Source organism: Hirundo rustica, chromosome 1 (assembly GCF_015227805.2).
Source record: "Hirundo rustica isolate bHirRus1 chromosome 1, bHirRus1.pri.v3, whole genome shotgun sequence".
NCBI classification, from domain to species: Eukaryota; Metazoa; Chordata; class Aves; order Passeriformes; family Hirundinidae; genus Hirundo; species Hirundo rustica.
The window spans coordinates 9,609,756-9,629,767 of record NC_053450.1 but is presented as its reverse complement, the minus strand read 5'-3'; the positions used below and the strand labels follow the sequence as shown (position 1 = coordinate 9,629,767).

Sequence of the window (20,012 nt, the reverse complement as noted above, 5' to 3'; positions counted from 1 at the left end):
CAGCAAAGCAGCACCACAGCACAGTGTCATTTCAGGAGTCTGGAGGAAGAGCTACCCAGAATTGTTTTGAGTATTTTAGGAGCTGTTTTGAAGGAGAGTGGATTAAAGCAGAGGAAATAATGCAGACATGGAAGGTAAGCAGCTGCATTTTGAGCAGGCAGGACAAGTATGGCTTTGAGGTAATAGCAAGGAACAGACTGCACTTGAATTTCTGTACATAATGCCACCATACAGATACAAAACACTTCCCTCTTTGACAGAGAGGTCTTTCACAACAATCTAAGGAGGAAACAATGCTTGGTTGAAAGAAACAGCATAGGCTTGGTCTGGTGGCACCTGGCATATGTGGCACCCTACTCCTAGTTCCCCAGGGCAGCAAGGCTATAGAAAACATGAAGAATATGGAAAAAACCCCAACTTTTGTAGATATTGATTTCACTGCTGACTCCAGGATGGTGTGGATGAATGTAGAAGAGAGATCTCTGAAGTTGGGTTTTAGAAGATGAGGTTTACTGTAAAGGATGGGAGGCCTTGCTCTGAGCTGCCAGACTGCAGCTCGTGGCAAGGCCTAGGAAAGTGGGGGAAGGGAGAGGTAGGGAGTGGGGGAAGGGAGAGGAAATTCCAAGAGAGGAAAGTCCTCGGAGAAGGGTGCCAGGCAAAGGAGAGAGTCCAGCCCCCTGGGGACCCCTTATCAGGGGGCTTCAAGGTGGGCTAGAACAGGACTTGGGCCAATGGGGTTACAGATGCCTGATACTTCAAGGAAGGGTTACAGATGTGGGATGGACCGTATGTCGGGGGGTGAGACAGAACATTCCATTTGACCTTTGGCTGGCCATATAACTGTTTTCCCAGACATCCAGTAGCTAGGACATCTCAAACATCAAAACTTGCTTTCAATTCTATCCCACCTATAGGTTTCACATTCTCAGAATCCAAGCAGTCATATTTATAAGGCTTTCTACCTTCATCCTCCCCAACAAACTTTCTCCTGGGATCCAAGCCAGAAGAGTGTTCTTCTGGGATGATCCAAATGTCTTCAATGAAACTGAAACTGAGAGTAGCAGTTTTGTTGGCATCTGTTAGTCACAGCACAGAAAAGCAGGAGGTTGTGTCACCATCCTGACTTCCAGGGGATGGTCACAGGGCAGGGGGGCCATGGCAGAAGTAGAAGATTTGGTGGAATTGGAAGGATCTGCTGTAGTGAACAGATATGGAAGACTGGACGAGGTGATCCCAGTGTCCATGTTAGTCTGTGGAAGAGAGCAGGTGTGGGCAGCTCACCAGCGTGTCCCGATGTCACCAGGCATGGTTTGCAAATGGCAGCTCCTCATCCTGCGGTCTGTCTAGAGCTCTGTGGCCATCCACTAGCCTGTCTTGGATGGCTTCTCCAGTGTGATCCCATGTTCATGACCACATCTATCAAGCAGTGCAGCCATATGGTGTAAGTCGGCAGCTGCATGGGAGAGCAACCAGAGGAGACCCTGCCTGGCATGAGCCGTTTGCAGTGGTCTCCCTGCCGCTTTCTGGTGGTGAAAGATGTGCTCCTACCTTGCAGTGTGTCCAGCCCAGCCCAGAGGCTGCAGGTCACGCTTTGATGTGCCTTCCCTTTGCCAGCTATGCCAGCTTGGCTTCCTTGCCAAGCCCATGTTCAATATGGCAAGTGTCAGAAGCAGAGTCAAAAGATTGCCAGGATGTGTTGGATTCTGTTTGCAAAGCCTGTAAGGAAATGGAAAAGGTCATTTTGTCTGGGGCAGGGTAGGAGGAAAGAGACATAAGGAGTGATGCTATGTGGATTTGTTTCATTCCCTTGAGGAAAACAAAGCATCTCTGCAACAACTTGATGATCTTGGAGGTCTTTTTCAACTTTATCGACTCTGATTCTGTGACAGGAGAGCAGCAGGGAAATAAAAACTGAGATAAAGAAGAGATGAAAAACTGAGATAAGGAAAGATGAAAACTGACTCACTTCTTAGCAACCTTCTCTTGCATCTCTGCTTGCTGTATGTCTTTACTACCAACAGTAGGGAATAAAAAGTCAGAAAAAAATGCAAAAAAACACGAGATGAGTTTTCAATGGATGCCAAGGTTGATTTAATTAGATGTATTGAATTTGTTAACTTCTGAGTGACGTGGCTGTCACACAGCACAAGTGACGAGCTGTGAGCGGCGACAGCGGCGCGGCACTGACCTGCCAAAAGGCTCAGCAAAGCAGAAGGATTGACCTACTTCCCTCGGCTCCATGGAGAGCACAGGCGAGTGCCCTCCGCTTGCTGTTGCCGTGCTCCCTGAAGGGCTGTGCAGCCCTCTGTGCAGAGGAGAGCTCACTGGGCTGGGGCTGCTGGGCAGCCCAGCATCACCCGTCATCTCCAGCATGAGCACCGGGCTGAGTCTGTGTGCCCTTGGGAGGCAGCTCGCTCAAAGCAAAGGCACCTGCTTTGTGTCTGACTTCTGTCTTCTGCCTGACACTGATTTTCTGCTTCTCCCACCTAGTTCACCCTTAAAAACTCCCAGCGTTCTCTGATACTGGGCCTAAATGCTGTTACAGCTGATAAGGATGATACAATCACCCATGCACACTGCTATGGCAACATACAGCAATTGCTCTTTGGTCTTGATGTATGCCTGCTCTTCGGTGTGAGCACAGATGTGTGAGTCTGGTTGAGACTTGGCCTGGGCATTACCTGAATCTGGAGGATTTGTTTTCTGTTATGAGCTCTGACATGGATGTGGAGCCACTGAACAGCTCTTTCTTTTCCTGGCCACCCTTAGCATGGAACAGAACATGCTTCTCCTTGCTGGAGCCCTGGCAGTGCAAATTGCATCTCGAAAGATTTGTCAGTGCTGGGAAAGAGGCTTCTGAAAGAGAAATTTGCTTCCAAATGAATTCCGTAATGGTTATCAAGAGGAGCTGCTGGGTGTTTGCTCCCAGGTCTGCCATCATGCAATGCATGTGTAGATCCAGAGTCCTCCCTGCAGTGACCACAGGATCCCTTTGAGATCAGTGTGGTGCCTCCTGGACGGGTAACATTCCAGCTAGAGAAGTCCCAACAACTGAGTGGCATTCTGATTTTCTGCCTCTGGTACCAGCCATGAGCCAAACTCCATGCGTTTGTTTGACAGTCTTCTCCATCTCTCATTAGTGTAGATGCAAAAATATGTCCTGTCAAACCATGTCTGTTAAGTGCTGGAGAGAGAATGTGGATTTCCTAAGCTTCCAGCATAGAAGTGGTGCTGTCGTGATAGTGTTTGCCAAGACCTGTGGAGACTGAAGACACTAACAGAGATGTTTGTGAAGTGCACAAATATAGAAGCGCTGCGTGAAACCATGATCTGGGTTGCACTGAATATTGCTGTGTGACCAAATGACATGTAAGGGAAGCTTAGGAACACCATCAGCCTTCCTCTGATTATTGTCAGTATTAGGCCCAGATTGGTAACACCAGGCCAGGTAGTCACCTAGTATGGTGGGGAGCTTGCTGTTTCAGTGGGGAAATGAGACAAAGCGGCATTGGGAAAGTTGTCTGAGGTCATGCAAAGAAGACAACTGGGGTGTTGTTTCCCACCACCCAAGTTCTGGCCTTTTCCTTTTCTTGCCTCAAGTGTGGTTTATTTTTCTGGTGCCACAACATCGCTCAGCTGGAGGAGAGGAGGGTTGCTTGAGTGGGGAGGAGAAAGAAGAAACTTTATTTCATTGATCAGTGTCAAGAAACTATATGGCAAGAAGATAATAAGGACAGATGAAAGGAATCCAGCTGTCTTCTTCTGCAGAGAAGAAATCTGTAGCATTGAGGCTGCTTTCAGGGTTCAAGATTCAGCTTTCAGGTTGGTTGTTGATAGTTAGGATGTTTTCATTTTGACTTCATCTGTTGACAAGGCAGTAAGAGCTCTATGAGGACATGTATCTCTCCATCACATATGACTAATTGTATTGGGACAGCCGTGAGCACAATAACACTTCTGTTTTCCTCCAGAACAGCTCCATTACAGACTGCCTGGTAGCTGAGCCCCAGCAAGTGTTTTTGCAGTTTTGCTGATTGTGCAGCCCAGATAACCTGTGAGAGAGCAAACATGGGAAGTGTTGAATATTCAGCTCAAAAACCAGAAAACAGACTTGTTTCACTGCTTGTCTGAACTGAGCTTTTAACTGCGTGCTGTCAGTGCTTTTCAGGAAACTCATCTCGTCTGGGACACGTCATCTGGCAGCAAAGTGCTCCCATTTAGGGGCAGCCATCAGTTCTGCAAAGGCCAGGGATCATGGCTAGGCACTGTTGTCTTTGCAGCTTAGTTTTGTATTTTACTTTTCCCATCTCCTTGGAGAGCAAAACTCAATCTGTGCAAAACAGATGCATTTTTAGACAAGATTTGTTTTAGTCTTACACTCAAAAAACTGTTTCGAAAAAAGCTAGTACAATACAGAAGCTAGCAGAAGACTTTCTCCAGATGTTTGCTGCTGTTGATCCTATTTCTGCAGCAACCCAGGAGTTTTGGTGCAATGTAAGAACTGAATTTAAACTTCTTGGCATTAAACTGATCACCCCCTGCTCCTCAGGGTAACAGCTGTATTTATGCATGAAAGCCATACTTGCATTCCTCAAGAAGCGTGTCGGCACAGATCAGCCTCTGACCTCAATATATCAACTCAGTGGTCAACAGCCTTATGCAGAAAGGGCTTTGGTGTGCAGCTCTTCCACTTGGTGAGTTTAATCTATGTATGGATTAAAATGGAAAGTTCTCTACAAGAAACTATGCAGGTTTAAAGCTGCTCTTGCCTTTGATGTAATCACTGCTTGCTCCTCAAGGAGATTTGTGATATCTGGAATCTGCATTCATAGTGTGCAGGTGGGCAGTCAGACCAACATAGGGAGGTAGCGGAGATCTTTGTGACTCTTCCTCTGTCCCTTTTCCCTAGGAGGGAAGCCAGTTTTCCTGCCTGCAGCAAGGCACCCCTTCTCATTTAGGAGTGCAAGACTACTTCTGTCATGATGCTGTCACAAGGCTGTAGTTTCTGTCTAGAAACTATGTGTTAGAGGAATTAGTAGGAAAAGGGTGATGCACCAGTAGGTAGGTAGTCAGTGCAGGCCTTCTGAGGGCATTGACTCCTCATAACAAATTCACCAAAGGTCCATTTCACTCTACTTCTCCTTGCTATGTTGGCTTTGTTGTTTGCTGTTGGAGGACAGGAGTTACCTAAGGAGCTCTGGGCAACTGAATAGAGGACCTGAGCTTGGGATGTGAACTTGGCAGCTGCAGACACCAAGGAGGAGACTGCTCTCCTGAAAGTGTGAGAAGTCTCTGGACACTGAAAGTGTGCATGGCATTATGACTGTGATCTGCCCTGGATGAGCGCTCTGCAGATGCCCCTTGCAGGGGCTAATGCATGTGTCTGCAGCTCTTAAAAATAAGGATGTTGCCCGATGTCCCCTCTCAGCCCTGAGCGTGGTTCCCGTCATTCCGTTGGATGCCCTGCGGTGGGAAGAGCAGGCATGCTGGCTGCCAGTTCAGGTCTAAAATTGATGTCTGTGCAAAGTCCATCCTTGTCTGGACTCCAAGGGGCTGCTGTGCACAAGGCCCTCACACAGTTTCTTTAACAGGCTCCTTTTCACTTTTTCCAGGGACTTGCACTGTGCTTCATTTCAGAGTGATCCAGTGAATTAACATATTGTTGCTGCTGCCTGGGTAATTGCATGCCCGGGGTCTGCTCTGCTCCAGCAATCTTCCCAGCTTCTCAGACAGAAAGCATCCTTCTCCTTTGGCAAACAAGGTTGCAAAGTATTGCCCTGAGGCCTAGCTCAAAGCTTGGAGGAATGGGAGGGTGGAAAGAGGAGAGGGAGTCTCTTTCTGAAGGTATATCTGGCTTCAAGAGCTTACCTATCAACAAGGGGATGGGGTTTTTCAGTCTTTATTTCTGTACAAAGGTACTAATTTTAACTTGAAATTGTGGTTTTCTTGCTGATTTATGCAGACATTGGTATGGTTGCAGTTACAGAAATTTAGTTTAGCACAAGTCACCATGAGGATTCAGAACTGCTTAAAATGAGCTGTCCTGGGTCACACAGGAATTTCAGCAGAAGTTGAAACTGAGTGATCTGATACCCTCTTTATACTGAAAATAAAACTCTTTGAATAGGTAGGTGTAAAAATGCTTGCTGGTCTCACTTCCAACTACAAAAAAACTCACATGTGGATAAGCCCTTAGAGCCTCTCAGTTCCTGTGAGGCAAGACCACATCTCAGAACACGTTGGTGAGCATATTATCAAAGCTGGATGGGTTTCTTAATGCAAGTTTGCATTTTTGAAAGATAATATTTGGTCAGGACTGACTTCTGGTGGGGAGCTGGCATTCCTTAGGCAATGGTCTCCAAAAAGAAGTGTGGTTATGTGCAACATGAGGAAGGCAACTTTACCTCCCAGCACAACTTGGCTGTCAAGCAGAGGCATGAAGAGGACGGGGAGCATCCAGACTCAGGGATAGTGGGGAGGAAGTTGATTTGTGGCTCTGCCACTGACTTTCTTGGTGACCTGGGGTGAGAAGATGAGCCTCTCCTTTTCCTCCATCTCCTCTTCTGCCCATTCAGTACATGTGACAGTTGCCTTGTAGTTTGTATGGGTCCTTCTAAAAAGCTAGAACTTGGTAGTGCTATCTGTAAAGTCCCTTTTCATCTTCTCAGTTGTAAACATTTCCTGTCCCGTAGCAACAAAAGCTATTTGACTGAAAGGAAGACATTTTTCCAGCTCTCTTTATGACATAAGGGATGGAGAGGATGGTATGGCCATGTTGACAGTGTAGCTGGGTCATCCTGCACCAGAGCTTTGCAGTTTGTGGGGCAGGGTGAAGGCTTCTTGAGGCATGTCCATCCTGTGCAATAGAGGCTGCCTCCTCTGGCAGTATATGGAGAACCGTTCTGTGACTGGCCTAGCCATGGGGCCTTATGTTTGTTCTCTAGCTGTGTGTGTATTTATGCACATCCACAGGGGAGAAGGATGGGCTGCAGATGCTGCAGTGTGCTGCAGACAGGACATGGACTCAGGTTCCTTGGCCGCTGATGCCCCACCTGAGATGAACAGTTGCATGTGGGCCGCTGTGGAACTGCTTGCAGTGCTGGGGTTTGTCATGTCCTGAGAGGAACATAAGGCAAAGTGCCCAGGGGGGCCTTCAGGGCCTTCGTGGTCTTGGGATGTGGTTGTTTCTCTGACTCTTTCACTTGCGGGATATCGCGGTCCCTGAGCGCCAAGTGATTCCCACCCTTTCCTCTGGAGCCTTTGCACTGGTGGCAGTTAGAAGATGGCCTGTAGGATAACATAGGCTGAAAGGGATCTTGAGTGGATCAGCTGTGAGATCAGACCAGGTTGTTCATTACTTTGTTTGGTCAAGTCCTGCCTTAGGTGAACTCGGCTGTGTTCCCAGTCACTCCCTGCAGGTGCTGGGGCTGCAGCTGCACCCTCAAAGCCATCTCTTGCCCTGGCTGAACAAGCCCAGCTCCCATAGCCTCTTCCCTTTGGGCCATGTCCACCAGTGCTCCTCCACTGCACTTGCTCTAGGTTGTCTATGTGCTTCTAGCACCAATACAAGATGCACTGTCTACATGGGGTCTAATAGGTACTGAGATCTGGCTGCTTCTGCTCCTGCAGCCCAGTATGCTGTTGGTCTTTGCTGCAGTTTCTTTCCTAAGGTCCAGCTGGCCTGTGGTTCCAACAACTGTCCCAGCCTTTGAGGAGTGGCAGAGCTGCTGGGACATGAGTCAGTGCCTAGATGATCACTTAAATAGGACCCCCGTAACTGTGCTTGGAAAGCCTGAGTGTTTCTCAGCAGCCCGGAGGGAAGAGGAACGCAGAGGAGCCCTGGCGTGGCAAAGACTTCTCTCTGCTAATGGTGTGAGCTCTCATAGGGACACAGAGCCTAGACATATGAAGCGATGACCTGAGTTCTGCAGAAAAAAGCAAGGAGGTGTAGTGTTACAACTACCACTGTCTCACTTACTCATCTGGAAAGCAAGATTTTACTCTTGCTGTGCTTCCTGTGGGGCTCTGACTGTTGATGGCCACGGAAAGCTGAGGTCCTGCAATACCAGTGCACAGGGCTGTGGAACATACCTCACTGTGCTCACTGCTGGGCTTGAACCATGACCCCTGGGAGCCATGTGCAGAGGAGTGGTTTGTATCTATGTATGTATACCATACTCAAACAAAATGCTGCGATTTCATGCTGTGCTGCCAATGTGGTGTGTGAGTTTCAAAGCAACAACCTTGATGATCCAAGAGCCTTGGGAAAAGATAATTTTTTTATGCTGTACTAATTTAATAAATGTCTTTTTTTTAGTGTAGGAAGGTGGCAATAAAAGACAAAAAGGAGAAAGAAAAGACATAAAGACTTGTACAATAGTTTTAAAGGTTTTCTGCTTTTCCGTTCATGTTCTTTTCAGGAAATGAAACTGGCTATATATGGTATAGGATTGAAACCACATATCACAAGCCGCTGTCAAGTTTGTGAAGTGACCACATTGAAAAAGTAGTGAAAAATGGCTTCATACTGGTGCCTTCCTAGCCTGTAGGAATCCTGGCTGCGGCTTGTGATTGTAGTAGGGTGAAGATTTGCATTTTCAAGTTGGCGGTTTTCCTTTTTGCTCTGCCACTTCCTACAAACTAATTTGGTGCAGTGTTAATTGTGAATCTGGAATGCAAATCAACTCACCTGCTTGTTTTTTCTTTCATTTTCAGATTTTCTAACTATGGAAGCTCTCCTGAGGAGCTACGTTATGCGCTGCTGCCCCTGGGATGGGACGCAGAGCAAGGAGTGAAGAAGAGCTGTGATGTGCCACTGCATGTTGCTTTTGTGAGGAGAGGGGCTTTCTGGTATATCATGTAGTGCTGAAAGACATTTTACTCTTGGCAGCAAAAATCCTTATCCTTCTTGGTTTTTTTTTTTCCCAGGACAGATGCTATTTCCTGTTAGAGATGCTTTATATGCAAATCAGGGTGGTACAACAAGAAAAAAGTCCTGAAAGCAATCACACCGATAAACTCAGCCAACTGGGGAATTCCTGCTTATCATTTATCTTTTTTTTCAGTTCTGTCCAAGATACTTCTTTGCTTGTGCTCTGTTACAGTCTTTAATGCTTGTCCTGCCAGACCTCTTGCTTATGAACTACAGTGCTTGCAATTTCTAGGGCTCCATGTCAGTCTGCACAAACAAGAGGCAGTATGTGCTGGAAATTGGGGTTAACAGTCCCTGTGTTTCAGCTTGATCTTGCATTGATCAGGTTTCTGATTTCTGAAGTTCAAGCCAGACGTGAGCCTCACACTACAGGTTGTCTTGTGCCTGTAGTGATGATCTACCTGGAAAGGTCATCCCAGAAGCCTCGGGAATGAAAAAAAAGGAGAGATAAAAAGCAAAAAGAAGTTAGCAAAAAATTTACCTAGTAACTTAAACAGGAGCAGGATTTGACCTGAGGCATCTCAAGACACAGTGTGGGCAGGCACTGCACTAATGCAGTAACATGAGTTGATCACCTCGTTGCTCCAGCAAAGCAAACTCAAATTCACATAGAATCACAGACTGGTTTGGGTGGGAAGGGGCCTTAAAGATAATCTAGTTGAGCTCCCTTGCCATGGGCAGGGACACCTTCTCTCAGACCAGGTTGCTCAGGACCCCCTCCAGCCTTGCCTTGAACACTGCCAGGGTTTGGGCATCTACAACTTCCTTGGGCATCTGCTCAGCCTGTGCCCTCTATAGGTGTCCCTATAAGTGGATGGGGCTGAGCAAAGCCTTGCTCTCACCAGGCTGCCACCTTGCTGATGTTACAACTGGCTGTGAGGATGAAAAAAAGACTCAAAAAGAGAAAAAGACATGTCAGAGAGCTGCAGAATGGCACTGCCAAAGAACATTCCCATGCGTGTCCAGAGACAGCCGCTGCAGCCCAGGCCTTGTTTAATCATGCTGTGGTTGTTCTGGCCTTTGTGTGGGTAACAGTGATAATCATTGTCTGGGGTGCTGGGTTTTATTATTTGTTTTTTTCCCTTAAATGTAAAATTAACAGTCAAATTTGCATTGGTGAGGCAGCAAGCCTGGTGCAGCTTTTATCTATCCTGAACCTCAGAACAAAGGAGGGGAGGAAAATGGCTTGACCAGTTTGGCGGCCGTGCACGTAACGGTCCCGGAGTTCAAAGCAAAGGGCACAACAGTCAGATACCCAAACCCGCCTGGGCTTTGGCTGATAAGTCACATTTCAAAGTAAAAGGCAATCCTGTAGGGGCTCTGCTGAGTGCCTAAAGCCTCCAGTGCTGAGTCTTCTTTAAAAGGGGATTTCATAAGGAGTAATACGAACAGAAATGGCTCTTTTGTGGTTTTACACATTCCAGGCATGCCAGAACTGTTCCTGTCAAGGATGGGCAGTCTCTGGGGTATTGGCTTCTTTTTCCTTTTTTTTTCCTCCAAATATTTGCCACAAACCAGCAGCTGAAATGGGGAAAAATAAATGAGAGTTGCAAAATCATTATAGTAGCAGTAATGGAAACTGTGAGGCTTATACTTAAACTGGCTGTGAGGTTTCTCTCCATCTTCTGCACTGTTGTGCTGTGAGGACTGCTACTTTTACCTGCTATGACCACTTCAGGATGGATGATTTGAAAGCAGAGCTTTAACTGCTGGTTACCCAGGACCTCAAAAAACAGTGCTTTTGACTTTTTCAGAAGCAATACCTTTTCAGCTGAACCACTGTTAAGTCTGAATTCCTTCAGTGTCAGTGCAGTTATGTGGCTGTACAGCATCTTTACATGATGATTTCTGCAGCTCTGTGTGTACAGAAATGGGGTCCAGCTATTCCTGCTTTAGGTGCACTTTAGTTTCACGCAGGTTGTGCCGGTTTGGATTGCACCCGTACAGGTTAACAGAGAGTTTTTATTGATGTAGGAGTCTCAATGCACAACGTTGTGGTGCCTGGAATCTTAAAGAAGAGCACCTTTGCTCTGCCTTAAAACAGTCTGAAGTTTCACGTGCAATAAAACACTAGGTGTTCTTTGTAGACCTGCCGTGTTAGGTGAGTGTCTGATTCATAAGCCTCCATGTCCTGTTCTCCACATGGATACTGCTCCTGTTGCCATGGTTCTGTGTCTGGTGTAGTAGCAGGACCTCATGGACAGCTGGGAAAGCCATGGCCAGAGGTGTTACTGCTATCACCTCACCAGAAGTATGGCTGTAACAATGTGCAGTTAAGTGTGGGCCTCAGCTCCCCTGAGACACCTTGCACAAACACTCAGTACCTTTATTAGCAGCACACGCTGACCACAGCTCAGCACCTCCATGAGCTAGAGCTGCGCCTTTACCTCACGTGCAGGTGAGCCTAATCCCTCTGTGGGGGGAGCAGAAAATGGAGCCTGGCTCATCCCAGCAGAGTCTGAACCACAGAACCATAGATATCCATCCTGAGCATTTGTTTTCAGCCCAAGTTTGACTGGAGCACAAATGCAAATAGAGGGTGAGAAAGCATCTCTTTGAAAGTGGCAGTAAAAGAGACACTGTTGGAATGAACCTTCTGACCTGGTTTTATTAAATGTGAATATGGTTGCTTAGTGGTAAACAGGAACTGGAGTGGATTTAGGAGATGGTTCCTGAAGCCCCCTGCCATCCTCCAACACAGGCTGATGTTACAGAGAAGTCTCAAGGCTGTTGCCTGGGCTGTTGTGGATCTGTGGGTGGAGGAACTTAATCACCGGGGTTGTTGTCAAATGCTGCACTTGCAAGATACAAGGAAGAAGTTCTTGTGTTAAATCTGTGCTCAACATAAATATTTTTCATCTTAGAGGAGTCTGGTATTCTAGTTTTCTGGACTGCTGCCATTTTGGGTTTAGGAGAAAAAAAATTATTTTCTTTCCCCATCAATGCTACCAACCACAGATTTTTGGAAACAAAACGTCAGAAGGGGGTGTTCAGCAGTGAGCTGTCTTTTCACTAGGCCAATCTCTCAGGAGTTGGTTTTGAAGTGGATTTTGTTCTGTCCACTCAAGGTCTCTGCTGTGGAAATATTTATTGCTGTGAAACTATGTCAAGCTTTGTAAGTGGCAGGAAAAAAAAGACTTCTGTAACCAAACAAATGTGCTTTCCCTACAAGTCACACAGGTGTACGTTTGGAATTTTCTTGTTTTGTTTTGTACCAAAATAATTTTTCCACTGTGATAACTAGAGTGGGAAAATGAGTGGCATTTTAATATAGATTTCATCCATTTAATCACAGCAGAAGGGTACATAGAGATTCTCTGTTATTCTTCTTTTTCTGTGTATTTACTAAGTGTTTTGTGCTTTAGAAACTCTGTTTTCCCTCTTTTTGATGGTTTGAGAGTTTTGATAGAGAGGGCAAAAATGCTTATAAGTTTTAATGTCCTTGGGAAGGCTACAAAAATTATGCAGTGGTGAAGAGATGCAGACAACCTGTAGAAGAGCCAGTTTTTGACATCATGGGAAGTGGTTAGCGCCTCATTGGACATCCTCACATCAAAGCTGGACAGTGGATTGCTTGAGATACTCTATTAGAACCACAAATTGCTGGGCTTTGGGCAGAAATTACTGTATAAAATTCTGTGGTCTTTATTAGGCAGGTGGACAGACAAAATAATTTTGCTGGTTTCTCTCGGCTCTTAGAATATATGAATCACATAGTGAGGGTGTTCTGAGGGGGGGGTTGAGTTTCCATGAAAAGTTTGCCTTGATAGCATGCAGACAACAAACCCCATCTGTTCTCTTGTCCTTTCATCATGCTGTGTTGCTTTTGAATCGTTCCATAAGGAGGATGAAATCAGGCCTGTTATTTAAATTTCAGTATGGGTGGCCAAAGCAACTCTACCTTGGTTATTATGAGCCTCCTGTGACCACAGGAATAGATAGTGCCTTATGCTAGCCCTGGTTTAACAAACACCTGAGGATCAGCTCTTTGCTACAGTGCAGCCCGTGGGAACTGTGTGCCATGGGATCCTGCACCAAAGCAGTGTCTGGGGATATCTCCTCACACTCTTCAGCAGTAAGGATGTAATCTGCCCTTGTAGGCTGGCATCTGATTAAATAGCAGTGTGGGAAAAAAACAACCCCACACTCATTTATGTCAGTTGAATGTGTGTAGTTGGAAACAAAAAATTCAGGTTCTGTCTGAAGAGTGTTAGAGCCCATCTGGAGAGCAGTGTCAGAGTCCACGGGATCCTCGTGTATAATCGTGTGAAAGCGAGCTCCTGATGGAACTGTGAGACAGAAAGGAACCCTGCAACCCTGGAGAGCAAGTAGGAGCAGGGATGTGACTCGTGACTTTGTCCTTCTAAAGGGGGACACGCTGCCTGCTGTCTGTACTAGAAGAAGGGAGGGGAACTGCCAGGAAGAATTCATGGAAAGACACAGATTACTTGGGTTTGCTTTGAGTCCAGGCTTGAGGAGTGCAGTATATTTGGTTAATTGGGATGAAGGCTGGCAAGGGGTGACTTGATTGCTGCATTTAGAGGAAGAAAGTTTTGATCAGCGGGTTTAGGGTAAGGAAGAACCCTTAGAATTTCTATGTCCTTTTCCAGATTTTAGAGGAAATGTCTCTCTAGCATTGCAGGTTTAGTCTAAAATATCAGGCTTATTATGTAGAGGTCTTGGGTGAAAGGGACTGATATGCAGTGTAGTGAAGACAGGATAGATTATTTGGGTCTTTCTGCCTTTATGCTCAGAGCTCTGGTACTCCCCAGCACCTTCTTCCCTCAAAGAAGGGAAACACCTTCTGCCCTTCCCTGGGGTGGGGAAGTTCTGCCACAACACTGGGCATAGCGTAAACTGTCAGGACAAAATGCTTTGGAGCCATCTCACCTTAAGACACGTCTAAAGTATCTGGCTTTCCCTCTTGTAGTGGCTGTTTTTCTCTAGCAGCTATTTGGGAGACCAGAAATTTGGCTGAGATGTGGACTCCTTTGCTTTAGATGTCTGAAGCTGTGCGAAGTGAAAGCCCCTCTTGCTGCTTTGTGCGCATGATGAGGAGTTAGTGGAAGAAAGAACCTTACAAAGAACCGCCTGACACCACCTGAGATGAAAATATTAAGGAAACTCTAATCAGCTTTCTGCAGCTGAGCAGTCCCTGGAGGTCCTGTACCAATCCTGACCCACTTGCTGAACGCAGCAGTGCAGCACTGGGCACTCCTGCCTGCCTTCAGAAGAATTAAAGGACAGCAATATAAAAAGGGACAGGTACAGGGGACAGCAATCAGTGCTAAGTCTTTAATAAGAAAGAGCTGGGGTATTTTGTTCATTATTAAACCTTATGCAGCATTTCTTTTTGTGAGCTGCTCAGAAAGGACGGAGGTGTTCACAGAGGTTTGTTTTCCCAGGTCTTTCCCTGCATCCTGGCTCGTCCCATCCCAGTCTTTGCAGCCATGTTCTTGCCACTGGCAAGCAGCAGCATGACTCCTGCCACTTGTCCCAGTTTGCTGTCAGGATGGCCTCCCATGATGGCTCATCATGAGCCCAGCTTCCCATCTCTAAGCTCCCCAGAGATGTTACCGCTTTGCCACGGCTTCAGATTAGGTCATCAGGGTGGATAAACAGCAGTGGGTAAAAATCCAATCCAAAACCTCTGGAGAGGATGATAGCAGTGGGCTATTTGTAGCAAACTATAACCCATATCCCCTTTCCAGGTAGATGTTGCTGAGAAGATGGTTCCCATGTGCCTTCAGAAGGGCTGCTGAGCTGCCAGATGAGCACCAAGCTTTCCCCTTCCTGTGTGTACCCATCCTTCTGGCTGCAGCCCTTGCTGGACCCTGGGAGGATGCAGGGCTCTGGCACTCCCTGGGCTGCTAAGGACTGGCCGGACCCCCCGGGCAGAGTGATGCTCCAGCGCCTTTGAATGGCTGTGCAGAATAGTGAGGCAAAACAACCTCCTCCCTGGACACAAACCATATTGATTTGCTGGTGTTTTTTCTTCTTTTTCTTTTGGCTGTCTGAAGTACAAACCTCTTTCACCTATTTGACATTAATTCACTAATGTATGGCAGAAGGTTTTGTGTTTGATTTTAACTGAAAGAGTGATGATGCAGTTATAAACCTTACATCCATTATGTATCTTTGAACCATGTGAAAAGTGACTTTTGCAAAAAATGTGAGAGTTGTGGGGGTTGCGGAATAAACTTTTTTAATGCCTGAATTTTATTCTAAGTTTTGAATGAATGAGATATATTTAATGAGACTGAGAAAGCTGTGATTTTTGATTTCCCCACTTCCTTTGGTGTTGGGCTTTGTTGTTGTTTTTGGTTTGGTTTTTTTTTGGGGGGGAGGATGGTGGTTTCTGTTTAGCGCTTTTTTTTTTTTTTTTTTTTTTTTGGTAATCAAAATATTTACTCACTTCACAAGTGAGTAAATATTTCTCATAAACAAGTTAGCTCAAAAGAAAAGTGAAGATGAGAAGAGGCCAAACATTGAGGTTTAGTTATCTCCTATTTTGTCCTTTTAAGCTACAGCAGAATTCCAGTTGTTTCATTTTGACCCACTTTCAAATCACATTAGCAAATGAATACAAAATGGGAAGGATAATCACGTGAACTTCAAAAATGCAGCAGGTCAGGACAGGAGAGAGCAGGAACAATCCTGCTCTGACTGTCTGCCCAGACTGGGGTGTTTTAGTGTATCCTGCAACATTTTTTGTGTCACCAATAACAAATTTCCAGTGATTGGAAGGGGATAAGGGAAAAGGAGCCCCCAGTGCTCCTTTCCCCATTTTTCTTGACTCCCTTGCATTTCACAGTCACTGCAGCTGCATCAAGCACTTTGTTCTTGTGTAGAGCCCATCAGTGCAGACAAGTGTAAGAGGGTGCTTGCTCTGATCCCTGAGATCTGGAGCCTGCCATTAGTGCCGAGGCTGAGCACAAAAGCCTCACCTAGAGGGAGAGTACATCACCTTAAGTTAGTAGCAGGGAACTCCCTGCAATACTCCCAGGGCCCACTGAGCTCTCCCACGTCTCTCCTGGCTTATGGGAGGATGACCTTTGGCTATGATTTATCCAAGATTTTTTTAAGCTGCGCTTCTCCACAACAGGTCTGCTTTTGCAGGGAAGGCATGGCAGCATGGGTTTGGAAAAGTCAACTCTGCAGTTACTCTCTTCCTGGAGATGTACTTTGATTTACCTTAGGAAATTAGTGCTTCTGCATGGACTTTGGTCTATCTAGGCTGTGTGGTTTGTGTTCAGTTCAGGAGAGCTTAATGGCATTTCTTAATCACTATCAAAACAGTTCACTGTCTGATAACTTTGGCATTCCCAGCTTTGGTCTTAGAGCAGAAGCAGCAGTGCTTTTTCTTCCATGAGTCCCTGATTTTTTTTTCTGGCACTTGTCAGGTGCAGGGAAGGGTGATCTTGGGTGTTGGATCTCCTGAGACTTTCCTCATTGTTATCCTCAGCCAGTGCCTAGGAGAGATGCAACATGAGCTGGTTAGTTAGGAAGAATAATGGGTTTTGAATGATTGGTATGTGGGTATGTGGGAATCTTCCAGTCTCTGCCTGTCTGCTTTTCTCACTGTGAGATTGAGGCATCGCTTCTGTCTTCTGTCCTTATGCCCATTTTGGTGATAGGAAACAGGCTGGCTGAGCAGCTACAGAAAAGGCAGCAAACCCAAGGGATGTGGAATGCTGATACAGCTCCCCAGTGTTTGGAGTGATGCTGCTGGGAGTGCCCAGCCTCAGGTGAGGATAGCAGTGACACCCTTGGAGTGGCTGTCTCCTGCCTGCCTTGGGCCTTGTAGCCCCAGGGCGTGAGTTACTACCAAGATTTAACACTGTTTCAGCCAGTTCGACAAAGAAAATGCACTCTCTGCTCATAACTGGAGAGAGATAAGGCTCTGCTTGGCTTCTTGAGAGCTCCCTAGAGTTTGTGCTCAGCTCCGTATCCAAAGCCTCCCTTTCCTGGTGCCTGACCACCAGGTGACAAGCAGAGGTACAAAATCCCTGTCCCCAGCCATCTGCAGAGAGAAGAGTTACCCAGGGAGCAGCCCTGGCATTGCTCCCTTAAGCTCATGGAAGTACTACTGCTTCCAGATGTCCTGCCTGTCCCTTGCATGTCCAGTCATGTTTATTAAACCTCTGCAGCAGATTGGCATTGGGAATCAAAGGGATAAAGCACAGTTTGGGGTCTGTGAATGGCTGCAGAAATCTGGGGCAGGGAGATGGGAGCAAGGAGTGATAATGTGTTAAGCCGCTGCAGGTGCTGGATCGACAGAGGGTGAATCAGTCCCTTGCTGCCCTCCCACCAGCAAGCTCCCACAGAGATGTGCAATTCAAGCAGCAGAGACCTGGGGGATTATTTGCTCCTGACTTTTGGCACCTCCTCTTGCCCTGGTTGGCAGCCATCACTGGATGTGTTGCCTCATGCCAAACTTATTCATAGATGCCTAATCCTCTGCAGCCAACCAGCTCGGTGTCGAGGACTTCCTTCCAGGAGCCAGATATGTCAGTACCATTATACATGTGGGTCTTGAGTGGCTTGTGCAAGGCCAGGCAGCAGGCTTGTGGCTGAGCAGGTGTTGAAAAACAGCTCTCCCAAGCTTCGAGCTGGCAGCCTTTCCATCAGGAAATCCTTCGTTTAGCTTTCCGCCACAGCAGATGGGGTTGCACTGGTGTAGGAGGGAAGTCTCCATGTGCTCATGCATTTCTTCCCATCCTTCTTCATCTCCCCACACTTCTCCCTGAAGGCATCTTCTCTCAAGGTGAAGAAAAACTGCTCAGTGTCCAGGAGAGAGGAGAAAGGGAGCTGGATTGCCTCTGGCACTATACAATGAAGAAAAGAATGGAATAGTTTTAGGAAAGGTTCAAGGCAGGTCATACAAGTTTGCAAACGGCTTCTGCAGGGCTCCATCACCAGCTCTTATCCATGAGAGCCTGTCAGGTGTAGCAGCAGGTTTCTCTGCCACCCCTCACATCTCTCTCCTTCAAGGCAGGAACAAACTGTCCTGGAACAGGCTGACCTTGGGCATAACTATTTCTGCCTTTTTTTTTCCCCCCAAGTCAGGGGCACCTGAGTGAAAGCTGAGGCAAGCTAAAGCAACCTTAGCTTTTTGTCAGCTTTCCTTGCAACAGGAAAAGGCTGTTCTGTTCTTGGCATTAAGTAAGAAACCGGTGTTACCATGGGAGCAAACTCCCAAACAGGTGGCGATCACACACGTATTAACCTGAACCAGTGCAGGAGGCACCACGTCCCCCTGCGGATCCACCAAGGGTAGAGGAGATCTCATTACTCTTTGTACTCAGAGTGTGGCGGTCCAGAGGACGGTGCCCAAATTGATAAGGCTCTAGGCACAGATGTCTGGTTTGATTATTCCTTTCCTTTTGCAACAAACCATATGGTACTATGGGCAGCACAGATATCTGGCAATCAAAATTCCTGGGCTCCCTCCCTGACTCCACCATTCGCTCATTTAATTTTCAGAGTGGTTTTCATGCATCAGCAAAACTTGCTGCCTTGAACCTCCCCACCCCCTTAAAACAAGAGCTCCACCACATCACTGGAGGTGCTTTTAAGTATGGTCACCATGTCTTGCTTTGCTATCGCAAAATTAGGTGCACTTAATGCTGGTAAACTACTTTGCCACCAACAGATAAAAGGTGTTACAGACAGGTTGCTAATCAGTTTGATTAAGTAAAGCACCTAAAGTTTGCCACTGCTGCTGGACGATTACAGGCTGATCCACCTATAACCCCCAGGAGTAAGATGAATTAGGCATGATAAGGATTGTTTGGCTTCTGGTCCGTCAACCAGTGAGTAAAATGACTCGGTGTTTATATGCCAGGTCAGAAAAAACTTTCTTGCGATTGGAAATGATTAGGCACACTGATTAATGCTTCCAGTGCTCTTTGATCCAGAGCTGCCAGTTGGACTGAGTCTTGCTGCACAGAGATGTCCCAACTGCCTGGTAATGAAAGTGGAGGGGATAGAAAATTGAAAAAGTGTGGGTGGGGATGGGAAGGCTCTGCTGCAAGATACGCTCTTTTTCCATTGGGCTCCAGGCTTGCATTCTTTGAACCATCCTCTTATTCCTCGAAGTCAAGGCAGTTTGTACCTCATATTGTGCTTGTCAGGTTTATTAATTTTAAAGAAAATGTTCAGGAAGATTGCCAAGTTATCTAAACTTCCAGCACTGATAAGAGTCTGCTAAATTATGAAGAAAACATTCCAAGTCCAAGAAAAGCTTTAGAATACAGCACTTTCTGAGTAGTCTCAACTGTTGTGAAATTGTTGTTTCTCTCAGTGTGCAGGTGGCATCTTGTGATGGATGTTCCTTCTTTCAGCCATAGGAATTCCCATTTTTAATCCTCACTTAGAATACCATCCTTTTATCATAGGTGAAATATTTGAAATTATTTCTTATTACAGGACACAAGAAGGTTTGCTTAAATAAGAACAAATATTCTGGAGTCAATGCAATTCAGCTGGTCTGTGGTCTGGAAAGTAGGGATTAACGTACTGTCACCAAATTTTAGGATGAGCCCAAGTTGTGTGGACATTTTTATGTGAGAAGCTGGTATAAATACCAGTATACATCAGTTTCCTGCCTTTTTGAAGCTGTGCTGTTTTCAAGCCTGTGTTTTCAAGCTTAAGTTGTCTTCCTGTGCATGGTCTGAATCAGTAAATATCTAATTGCAGATAATTTCATAAAAATAGGTGCCTAGGCTGCCTATTTTCCAATTTCCAGGTGGCTCCATGGTGGCTGCTTGGCTGCTGCCTGCCCTGCTGCTAATGTTCCTGTTTTCCTCCCCAGCTTGCGTGGCTGCCCTGGCAGGGAGCAGTGACGCAGGGTCTCCTGGAAGCCTGTGGATGGGCCAAGTAAAACACTGCTGGGCATCATCCCAAGTACCTCAAAGACTGCTGCAGTGAGTAGGTTTCCATTGTCTCAGACATCTCATTGTACTTAACAGCGACAGAGGTGTCTGTATCACCCTCATTTACAGCAAGCTAGTGACTGGGGCCAGGAAAGGGAGGAGTTTGGGGTTAGACATGCCTCCAACTCCTCGGGGTAGGGATC

The 20,012-nt window shown here is 46.4% G+C and overlaps 1 long non-coding RNA gene across 3 annotated transcripts in view; it reads left to right on the top strand.

Annotated features, from left to right (window-relative positions):
• The window catches only part of LOC120752733 (uncharacterized), a 94,534-nt gene extending 79,375 nt beyond the window's left edge, over nucleotides 1-15,159 (top strand). Inside the window, exons 4-5 of one of the 3 annotated variants that reach the window (XR_005700798.1) lie at nucleotides 8,716-8,830; nucleotides 14,644-15,159. This is a non-coding gene — a long non-coding RNA (uncharacterized LOC120752733). Of the gene's footprint in view, nucleotides 1-8,715 lie in introns of all 3 variants that reach the window. The other 2 variants (XR_009207904.1, XR_005700797.1) reach the window with 2 other exon arrangements.
• Nucleotides 15,160-20,012: the final 4,853 nt, after the last annotated feature.